The sequence below is a fragment of the Hermetia illucens genome, chromosome 3 (assembly GCF_905115235.1).
Source record: "Hermetia illucens chromosome 3, iHerIll2.2.curated.20191125, whole genome shotgun sequence".
Classification (NCBI taxonomy): domain Eukaryota; kingdom Metazoa; phylum Arthropoda; class Insecta; order Diptera; family Stratiomyidae; genus Hermetia; species Hermetia illucens.
The window spans coordinates 151,877,826-151,887,070 of record NC_051851.1 but is presented as its reverse complement, the minus strand read 5'-3'; the positions used below and the strand labels follow the sequence as shown (position 1 = coordinate 151,887,070).

Genomic DNA, 9,245 nt, shown 5'->3' with positions numbered 1-9,245 from the left:
CCGCAGTCGGCGTAGTACTCTATGCTCCAGTAATACTTAGGTAACCAAGCCTCTTAATCCGCGTTAGCAGCTTCCTGCTGTTAGCAAAGTACAGTCCAGTCCAGCCTTCTTAGCGTTCACCGTGAGTCCATTGAGGAGGCACCAACTGTGGATTTCATACAGAGTTGCATTCAAGCGGTCACATACTGTGTCCGCAAACTTGCCTGTAGTTATTACGGCTAGATCGTCCGGAAATGCTTGCGCGAAGACTTTTTTGTCCTCCAGGAGCCACAGCAGGGTATCCATTACCAGGAGCCATAATGGCTGACAGACAAGCCCTCCCTGTGGGCAGTCCCTAAGACATCCTGCCTCAACAGACTTCTAGCCGACCAATATGTGGATTTTTCTCCACTCTACCATGTGAAGGATCCAACTGATTAACAGCGGTTCGATTCCATGCTGAGTGAAGCATAATTGAAGGACCTTCGATGCCCATGAATTCTTTTTCGGACATCGCCTTTTCAATTCTTACCGTGAGTTCATGGAGTGCTGTCTCCGTGAATTTGCCTTTCTGGTAGGCGTGGTGTCTATGATGAAGTGGCCACATAGGAATGTGTGTATCCTTTATGAACCGATCTGCTAGTCTTTCTAGTCCTTTTTGTAGAAGGAAAGGGGCAAATTGCTCCCGAAGAAGGCATGTATAAAATATGGAATAAATGCAGTAGCGAATGGATTAATTTCTTTATTCTGGGCACATAGTCCTGGGTGGGGGTGGTTTTTGCATTTTAGGCTGCAGCTCCACATTTGTCAATGTTTATTTCCGATAATCGTCAGATACAAACTATTTACGAGTGAGTCTATTGAATTAGAAATAAAAAAAGATATTTTAATGCAATGACAATAAATATAAATTCTAGCATTGACGTTCCTATGTCCCATCCCTGCGTCACTCCATAACAGTCATCAGTGCATGCGTGTTGCCATGTAGCAAAAAAACTTTAACCATTTACGATACCATCATAAGCTGGAGTCGCTCGAACGCAAAAGCCAGTAACAGCGACTGTTCAGCAAACTTGTTTGGAGCTCAAGCACCTTGTGGAGCTGTAGTTGAGATGGAGGTTGGTGGCTGAGTGGCGACAGACCTGGAGAAGACTCATAGCGTCCGAAAAGTCTCTAGCGTTTCTTCGTGCACTGGCAGATTGGCTAACTTGCTTACTAACTTCCATTTGAGACAGTTAGTCTTCATCGTACGCTTGAAAGCGCTGGTTTCGTACCGCGTTCGTTCTGCCCGTATTGGTCTCCTTCCAGAGGAGTTAGCGTAGCTCAGGTCGTTGTTGTTGTTGCCAGTGTTATTTCTTGAAACAGGTTAATGAGGTTACCACCGATATCTTTTCTTTGAGTCAGTCAATGTGATTTAATTTCGGCTGGGCTGTGAGAGATACGTAGATCCGGGTTCCTTGCCTTTTATTATTGTTAACGTATCTTAAGTACATTCACGCTTGGAAAATTCGGCCGGAGGGAACCTTGCTGGCTGATCTGGGCTGTAAAGGTTGTGAGGTTTAGTGCGCGCGAGGCTTACAGAGTTGCATATTTCGCGTTGTTCGTGCTTCTGCTGGTGCACCGATCTGTGAGGGGGGACCGAAAGTGTTCAGTTGAGTAATGTCTTAAGCGGCCTTGTTGGCACGGCAAGTCGAAATGCAGAGTTGGTGTTGAGCAAATTTTCATGCTGCAGTACAAAAAATAAGTTTTCAGTCAGATTCCCCGAGTGAGTGAGTGTCTGGTGTATGTGACTGTGGCCAGACTATCTGATCCAGCTGTAAGCAGAGAACAGCTCCGGAACGCAGCGGACGCAACTTTGTTCAGAAACGGTAAGTAGCGATCCCATGCTCCTCCCCTTCGGTCTTCCATTAGACGGATGAATGGATGCTGCAGCAACAGCAGGCTCAACTGCTAATTACATTTCAATGATTCCCGGTGCCATTTGCCCAGAATCGCATATCATCCTCAAGCCATGCAAAAACCGATTGGAACGCTTAATTGACTCCCCGAAAAGATAGCCGTGGTCTGCAGCAGCATCCGCAATATGGCAAATCGATGATGAAACGACTGGGCTTGCGAGGCTTACCACTAGTGTCTAGTTCACTAAATGCGTACATGTTTTTTTTTCACCGCCGATAGTTAATTTTAGAAAGCGTTTTCTTGCGCAAATTTCTGTTTCATTCATGGGAACAATGGCTGCAAAGCGGTACTACCGAAGTGGTACTTGAGAGTAGCGACCAGCCGACTTAGGGTACCCGCTGAGCTCCACTATCGCTCGGATTTCGTGCTTCTTGTTTATAATATTGTATCTTGTATTTGTTGAAGAGGTCGTGATGATGCGTTTATGCAGATTTTAATATCAGTTTTTTTCCAGCAGAAATGCTGCCCAGCACGGCCTTATTGCTTCAGTTCGTTTTCCCATGAAGGTCAAGGCTCGTCTTATTCGTTGCTTGATATAATGAGAAATTGTGAAATATTGGCAGCAAATTTTCTTTATTTACGTAGAAAACATGAACAAGTGGAATGTGAAGAATTCGATTTCGGGGAGTGGAGGTTTTCGGTCTGTGAAGTCTGAAATTCGAATTAGTAATGATCGCCTGAAGAATTTGATAGATTTTGTCTAGAAATGTCTGAAAAGTGGTTCAAATTTAGCGTCACTAGGTTTCCCGTAAGCAAATTTTCATAAAATATAGCTTTGTGGAGACTGATATTTGGTATCAAGTATCACACCTAAGAGAGCTCTTCGCCGGCCAAATATTATTTCTGATTACTACCCTATTATTGTAGGATCGAATATAGATACAGCAAAAGCATCAACAATTTTGCAAAATTTAATAATATTCTGGATAAGAGACATTGGCGCACATTCTTTCTTAGAATCGGGGACAGAACGGAATCTTCTGGCCCTGGTCTAGACGCACCTCGCTGCTAGGGAGAAGGACTGTGAGTCGCTTTGAAATTATGCAATCCTAGCCTTTGAGAATAAACAATTGGAAAGAAATGGTTGGGCTATAACTAGTTTCTCCCGATATAAATCCTCGTGCTAAGACAGCGAAGAAGCAGTCAGAAAAAATTGCTCCCTAGCATGTGGAGCATTATTTTGGTCAAACATATACCGCAGTCCTAGAGACGCACGCGTGTGGTATTCACTTATGACGATGAGTCCGCTAACCAGACAATAAAAGTTTATAGCTAAATATAGAGCAATATCCTCTGCCTGGCTCAAAAAGGAACAAGGGACATTTACCGAGAATGAGGAGGACAGGATATATCTATTTCGCAAAACTTATTTCTCGGAGTCGTATCTCATGACGATGTCTTGTCCGAGACACCAATAACAAACAGGAGGAGGAGAATAGCAAAAGAGATAAATTTTCGGGAGCTAGTGTAAGATGGGCAGTGGGAACACCCAGAGCAGATGCTACCTCCTCAGGACTACATTAAAGGAACCTAGAAGCCATTGCAGGTACCGTCCTGAGGCCAGTAAGGGACAGTATAGTCTAGGGACATATCCCAAGTATATCGAGCTGGGTAAATTTGGTCTTCATTATGAAAATAGGAAAAAAGATCTTTTCGTCTTTCATCTTTTAGATCTTCAAAGGGTAGTATAGGTCCCGGGGCGAAACGTGGATTGGTACCCACATGGAGCATAAAACCTGGGAAATGCCTGCTGAACCAACACCAACAGCTCTACTACCAAACCCTATCTCCACCTCTACGTGGTGACCGCTGGGAGCTCTTTCTTAACGAAAAGCTGCAGACGGAGAAGGATGAAGGCGAGTCTCCCGCGCCTAAAAACGGGACAAATTGTACCAACTGGTCCTCCAGGTTGGGGGTTGGGTAGGGCTGACAACCCTACACGGAAAACAACTTGTTACGAAGCCACAACAGGAGCCTCGGACAGGACGGATTTTAAAACGACGGACCCGGCAACGACAGCGGAATAACGATTTGCGCATTTTCTCATGGAACGTGCGCTCCCTGTACAGAGATGAAGCTGATGAGCAGCTAGCCGATACCCTGTCCCAATATAGGGCTGATATAACAGCGTTGCAAGAGATGCGATGGACAGGGGCCGGTTTCCTGGAGAAGAGCCACTACACCATATATTATAGCGTCCAGTAAACCATGTGCTCGGAGTAGGTTTCTTAGTCAGCCAAAAAATGAAACCTGCTGTTATCGGCTTTGAAAACATAAGGGAACGGCTATGCACTCTGCGTTTGCGAGGCAAGTTTATAGATATAAGCCTCATAAACGTTCACGCCCCTACAGAGGAGACTACAGAGTCGGAGAAGGATAACTTCTACGAGGCAGTAGAACGAACCCTCGAAGCCTGTCCCAGATATGATATCAAAATCATACTTGGGGATTTTAACAGCCAAGTAGGGAAGGAGCACGTATTCAGGCGATACGTTGGCTCCCAAAGCTTACACGAAAAAACAAATGATAACGGACTGCGGACTATTCAATTAGCAGGGTCACACGAAATGGTTGTTGGAAGTACCTGGTTTGCGCGGAAAGCGGTCCACAAACATACGTGCGCCTCTCCAGAAGGGACCACTTTCAACCAAATTGACCACGTGTTGATAGAACGCCGCCACCTATCAGCCTTGATGAATGTCAGAACACATCGGGGGGCCAATATCGACTCGGATCACTATCTCGTTGGCATGGTGCTCCGAGCTCGAATAACAATACCACCTAGAATGCCCTCTGACAATCAGGTGAGAGTAAACACTGAAGCCATCCACAACACAGCCCTCCGCGGCACCTATAAGAGGGAAATGGATGCCGCAATAACCGCAGTCAACAGAGGACCTGGAGATGAAGCATCAACAAATGATCTTCACAATCACCTGAAGAACGTTATCATGGGTACGGCCACAAACATACTTGGCCCCAACCGCAAAAGGAGTCGGAACGACTGGTTTGACGATGAATATAAGCTAGCAACGGAACGGAAGAATTCCGCATACCGAGTAATGTTGCATTCTCGAAGAACGCGGGCACGCGCAGAGACTTATCACGAACTCCGTCGAGCGGAGAAGCGACTTCACAGACGAAGAAAGGAAGCCTGGGAGAACCAACAAGTCTTTGAACTAGAAAAGTACAGGGAGCAACCGCACCAGGCGCGGAAGTTTTACCAACAAGTCAGCAGGATGAAGCCTTATACACCTCGATGCTCATCCTGCCGAGACAAAGAGGGAAATCTGATTTCTGACAGAATGGGCATATTAGAGCGATGGGTTGAGTACTTTGATGAGCTACTGAATAACCAGAACATCGGTGAGTTGGAGGTCCCGCCAACTGAAGACGACGGACAAATACTGCCACCACCAAGTTTAGGAGAGACAGTCCGTGCAATTCATCGGCTAAAAAATCATAAGTCGCCAGGAGCCGATGGAATTACAGCCGAATTGATTAAATATGGAGGCGACCAGTTACACCAAGTGGTTCATCAACTTGTGCTCAAAGTATGGGACAGCGAATCAATGCCTGACGATTGGCAACGAGGCATAATCTGTCTCATACATAAAAAGGGAGATATCACACTGTGCAGCAATTATAGAGATATCACGTTGCTGAGTACCATCTATAAGATATTCTCCACTATCTTGCTAGGCCGGATAGCCCCATACGCCCAGAACATCATTGGCCCATACCAAAGAGGCTTCACTCCAGGCAAATCAGTAACAGATCAGATTTTCTCTCTGAGGCAAGCGATGGAAAAACTGTTGGAATATGGACAACAGTTGCACCATCTGTTCATCGACTTTAAAGCCGCCTATGATAGCATAGCCAGGGTAAAACTGTACACGGCCATGAGAGAATTCGGTATCCCGACGAAATTAATAAGGCTGACCCTGACAAATGTGCGAGGCCAGATAAAAGCAGCAGGATCACTCTCAAGACCATTCAACATCAACAACGGTCTACGACAAGGGGATGCCTTATCATGCGTCCTCTTTAACCTGGCCCTCGAGAAAGTGATCCATGATGCTGAGGTAAATGCAAGAGGTACGATCCTCTTCAAGTCCACCCAACTACTGGCCTATGCTGACGATATCGACATCATGGGAAGAACCACCCGAGACGTAGAAACTGCCTTCATCCAGATCGAGCAGGCGGCGCGAGATCTTGGGCTGCACATCAATGAAGGCAAGACAAAATATATGGTGGCAACGTCAGCACCGAAAACGAACCAACCAACAACATCAAACCGCATTGGTCAAACAGGAAGAATGAGGATAGGAGAATACAACTTTCATAATTTTTCCTATCTAGGGTCGAAAATCACAACCGATAACAGCTACGATGATGAAATCCGTGCATTGTTGTTGGGAGCCAACAGGACCTATTTCAGCTTACAAAGACTGTTCCGCTCGAAACGTCTCACCATAGGGTCAAAGCTCTTACTGTACAAGACTATGATCTTGCCAGTCCTCATGTATTCCTCGGAAACTTGGGTTCTTAGGAAGAAAAATTGCGAACTCTTGGCCGCGTTCAAGAGAAGAATCCTCCGAAGAATTTTTGGCCCCCTACATGAGGATGGACGATTCCGTAGCCTACATAGCGACGAAATTTATGAGCGATACCATGACCGTCCGGTTCTGGATAAAATCCGGCTCAATAGGTTACGGTGGGCGGGTCACTTAATCCGTATGGATGAGGATGATCCCACCCGGAAAGTCTACAAGGGCAATATCTATGGTAGGAAAAGAAGACGAGGGAGACCCTGCCTAAGATGGAGCGATGGCGTAGGTCAGGACGCCAGACAGCTTTTAGGGATATCGAATTGGTGGACCTCGGCGCAAAGCTGGGATGTCTGGAGTTCCTTATTAAGGCAGGCCTAGATCGGATACCGGTTGTTGCGCCGTTGATGATGATCTTTTAGATCGAGTAGCCTGACATCGTTTGCACATGAGAACTAACGTTTTACAGCATAATCCCTTACCTGCAACATATTTACCAGGCAGTGCAACCAACCGAAATAGCCTTTTACCAGATGACAGATACGAGTATATTGCGCGAAAATAGCTAAATGAGCGGTTTTAGATATCAAAGGCGCTTTCAACAACACGTCGTCGAAATGCAGAATACCCTAATTTACAACGGAGTCAGGAGTAGTGGCCTCCTGGATAGGTAAGATATTAGAAAATAGGCAAGTGAACGTAGCATCAGGTAGCAATTTTATCGTTATGAATGTAACCCAACGGTATCCACAGGGTAGATACCGCTAATGGGGAGTCTAGTAGCTAACGAACTTCTACATTCCAAGGGATTAAAACGCAGTACCGGCTTCCTCGGTAGTAGTGATTTTTTATTCTCCATTTATCAATATATCTAGTAAACTCCTCATCCACTAAAGCCATTCCAATTTTTTCACCCATATCCTCAAAAGACCGCTATCAACTATTACTTCGCAGAGAGGGCTCTGACTTACACCAGCCCGATTAAATCACCCGTCCGTTGCACATTTCGGGATCGATTCAGTTCCTGCTTTGGCTTTGTATAAAACAAAACCTTATTAAAATCGGTTTACTGTCTGTCCGTCATACGCATTTTTCTCGGAGACGGTTATAGTGATTGACACCAAAGTTGGTAGTGAGGTGGGAACTGTGAACGCCCACACATATAGTGAGTTACATTCTTTTACGTCGTAAACGGGTCCCCCTACATGCAAAACGGGGGTGCACATTTTTTTTTCATCGAATATAGTCATATGGAGTATCAAATTAAAGGTCTTGGTCAGTACTGCCGCTCTTAGTTTTGACATTTGTTGAAAAGGTGGGGAGTGAGGGGGGTTGAAATTGATCATTTCTTTAAGGGAGTCATTCTCAGAAACTGCGCAACCGAAAAACCTGAAAAAAATCAGGAGACTGCCACTATATGGTACCTTGGCCTCGAAATACCTTCCATTCCGATATCTGTTCAAATAAAGTTAATAATAGTATATGACTATAATTTTTAGCAATTGGCTGCAAAACCCCCTCAACTTTATCCTAGGATTTTGTAGTGATCTAGGCTATAATATAGGGCATGATCTTACCAAGTTTGGTGGAAATCGTACTAACAAAGTTATAATACCTCAAATTTGTTGCTTCTTTGAAAATTGAAGACTATGAATGTCAATATCACCCGAAAGTGGATACTCTCACATAATGTATGGATATATTCCGTGCTACGTACTAAGAAATACACAAAACCTTTTGTACCTGAAACGTCCAGCTTCCGGTTTCCCGACTTGTTTATATTGCAGTTATTGTTACGCTTGTCGCGTTTCAATTTGCTTTCGACCTCGGACCTCGTTGAGAGCTTCGTTTAACCTCTTTCTTTCTATTGCGAATCTCGGACAATGGAACATAGCATGCTCCGGGTCCTCGGGTGGAGTGGCGGATTCAGCACAGTCTGGAGACTCGTCCAATCCAAAACGATGCAAGTACCTCCTGCATCATTCGAGTTCCGCAAATAACTATGTTAGGTGGTAACTCAATTCTCCGGCTATTCGCTGGACTCATTTCTCAAGACATGGGATCAATGTATGAGACTAGCCGCCTTTCCCCCAGTTAACCCACCGTTGCTGCCATCTCCTGTACATCTCTGTCTTCCTTCTCTGGTAGAGACGGTGTGCCTCATTCGCTAGAAGACCCAAAGGAATCATTCCCGCGGTGACACCCTCTGCCTCACTGGATACTGTACTATATGCACTACACACCCTTAGCGCAATTAACCGGTATATCGAACTCACCTTGCTCTGGTTCATCGCCCGCCCAGAGAGCGGCCGCGTATATTTTAACCCTCCAATATTATTCATCATCTTTGTTAGAGATGAACTAGTCTTTGCTGCCTGATCTGGCACATAGTCCAAGTGCCCTTTGAAGCGCAACTTGGCATCGATCATTACCCCCAGGTATCTAATGACCCATTTTGAAACAATCTCGTGCTTACCAACCTGGATTTTTACAGCATTGTTTTTTCTATGAACGGTAATAAGAACTGCCTCCATCTTCTCGTTCGCCAGGCCAAGTTGAACCATTTATAAGCTATTTTCGTGGCATGAATGGTTTCGCTGCCAAAAAGTTCCACGTCCTCGGGGTGCTTCGCAATTAATACCACCAACAGGTCTTCTGCAAAATTAATCAACGTTGCCCCCTTTGGCACGTGAAGGCCAGGTGATCCATCAGACATTATGTTCCACAGCAGGGGTCCCAATACGGTGCCTTGGG

The 9,245-nt window shown here is 45.3% G+C and overlaps 1 protein-coding gene across 1 annotated transcript in view; it reads left to right on the top strand.

Annotated features, from left to right (window-relative positions):
• The first annotated feature begins 1,228 nt into the window (after positions 1–1,228).
• Positions 1,229–9,245, top strand: part of LOC119652329 (dual oxidase) — an 84,808-nt gene continuing 76,791 nt past the window's right edge. Inside the window, exon 1 of the mRNA XM_038056341.1 lies at positions 1,229–1,847. The gene's annotated coding sequence lies outside the window, so the exon portion shown is untranslated. The remainder of the gene's footprint in view (positions 1,848–9,245) is intronic.